The following is a 2488-nucleotide window of genomic DNA, read 5'->3' as shown; positions in this document are numbered from 1 at the left end:
ACTGGTGTGAGGTGGTATCTCATTGAGGTTTTGATTTGGATTTCCCTAATACTGAGCAATGCCGAGCACTTTTTCATGTCTGTTGGCCATTTGGATGTCTTCTTTGGAAAAATGTCTGTTCATGTCTTCTGCCCATTTCTTGATTGGATCATTTGTTCTTTGGGTGTTGAGTTTAAGAAGTTCTCTATAGATTTTGGAAACTAGCCCTTTATCTGACATGTCATTTGCAAATATCTTCTCCCATTGTGTCAGTTGTCTTTTGGTTTTGTTGACTGTTTCTTTTGCTGTGCAAAAGCTTTTTATCTTGATGAAGTCCCAATAGTTCATTTTTGCCCCTGCTTCCCTTGCCTTTGGTGATGTTTCTAGGAAGAAGTTGCTGCGGCTGAGGTCGAAGAGGTTGCTGCCTGTGTTCTCCTTTAGAATTTTGATGGACTCCTGTCTCACATTTAGGTCTTTCATCCATTTTGAGTCAATTTTTGTGTGTGGTATAAGGAAATGGTCCAGTTTCATTCTTCTGCATGTGGCTGTCCAATTTTCCCAACACCATTTGTTGAAGAGACTGTCTTTTTTCCATTGGACATTCTTGCCTGCTTTGTCGAAGATGAGTTGACCATAGAGTTGAGGGTCCATTTCTGGGCTCTCTATTCTGTTCCATTGATCTCTGTGTCTGTTTTTGTGCCAGTACCATACTGTCTTGATGATGACAGCTTTGTAATAGAGCTGGAAGTCCGGAATTGTGATGCCACCGGCTTTGCTTTTCTTTTTCAACATTCCTCTGGCTGTGCGGGGTCTTTTCTGGTTCCATACAAATTTTAGGATTATTTGTTCCATTTCTTTGAAAAAAGTGGATGGTATTTTGAAAGGGATTGCATTAAATGTGTAGATTGCTCTAGGTAGCATTGACATCTTCACAATATTTGTTCTTCCAATCCAGGAGCATGAAACATTTTTCCATTTCTTTGTGTCTTCCTCAATTTCTTTCATAAGTATTTTATAGTTTTCTGAGTACAGATTCTTTGCCTCTTTGGTTAGATTTATTCCTAGGTATCTTATGGTTTGGGGTGAAATTGTAAATGGGATTGACTCCTTAATTTCTCTTTCTTCTGTTTTGTTGTTGGTGTATAGGAATGCCACTGACTTCTGTGCATTGATTTTATATCCTGCCACTTTACTGAATTCCTGTATGAGTTCTAGCAGTTTTGGGGTGGCGTCTTTTGGGTTTTCCACATAAAGTATCATATCATCTGCAAAGAGTGAGAGTTTGACTTCTTCTTTGCCAATTTGGATGCCTTTGATTTCTTTTTGTTGTCTGACTGCTGTGGCTAGGACTTCTAATACTATGTTGAATAGCAGTGGTGATAGTGGATATCCCTGCCACGTTCCTGACTTTAGGGGGAAAGCTCTCAGTTTTTCCTCATTGAGAATGATATTTGCTGTAGGTTTTTCATAGATGGCTTTTATGATATTGAGGTATGTACCCTCTATCCCTATACTCTGAAGAGTTTTGATCAAGAGAGGATGCTGTACTTTCTCATACGCTTTTTCTGCATCGATTGAGAGGATCATATGATTCTTGTTCTTTCTTTTGTTAATGTATTGTATCACGTTGATTGATTTGCGGATGTTGAACCAATGTTGCAGCCCAGGATAAATCCCAATTGGTCGTGGTGAATAATCCTTTTTATGTACTGTTGGATCCTATTGGCTAGTATTTTGGTGAGAATTTTTGCATCCATGTTCATCAGGGATATTGGTCTGTAATTCTCCGTTTTGATGGGCTCTTTGTCTGGTTTTGGGATCAAGGTAATGCTGGCCTCATAAAACGAGTTTGGAAGTTTTCCTTCCATTTCTATTTTTTGGAACAGTTTCAGACAAATACGTATTAATTCTTCTTGAAATGTTTGGTAGAATTCCCCTGGGAAGCCATCTGGCCCTGGGCTTTTGTTTGTTGGGAGAATTTGATGACTGCTTCAATTTCCTTAGTGGTTATAGGTCTGTTCAGGTTTTCTATTTCATCCTGGTTCAGTTTTAGTAGTTGATACATCTCTAGGAATGCATCCATTTCTTCCAGGTTATCTAATTTGCTGGCATACAGTTGCTCATACTATGTTCTTATAATTGTTTGTATTTCTTTGGTGTTGGTTGTGATCTCTCCTCTTTCATTCATGATTTTGTTGATTTGGGTCATTTTTTTTTCTTTTTGGTAAGTCTGGCCAGGGGTTTATCAATCTTGTTAATTCCTTCAAAGAACCAGCTCCTAGTTTCGTTGATCTGTTCTACTCTTCTTTTGGTTTCTATTTCATTGATTTCTGCTCTGATCTTTATTATTTCTCTTCTTCTGCTGACTTTAGGCTTTATTTGCTGTTCTTTCTCCAGCTCCTTTAGGTGTAGGGTTAGGTTGTGTACTTGAGACCTTTCTTGTTTCTTGAGAAAGGCTTGTATTGCTATATACTTGCCTGTTAGGACTGCCTTTGCTGCATCCCAAAGG

The sequence above is a fragment of the Neomonachus schauinslandi genome, chromosome 1, assembly GCF_002201575.2.
Source record: "Neomonachus schauinslandi chromosome 1, ASM220157v2, whole genome shotgun sequence".
In the NCBI taxonomy this organism is placed as follows: domain Eukaryota; kingdom Metazoa; phylum Chordata; class Mammalia; order Carnivora; family Phocidae; genus Neomonachus; species Neomonachus schauinslandi.
Note: the sequence above shows the minus strand (reverse complement) of the source record.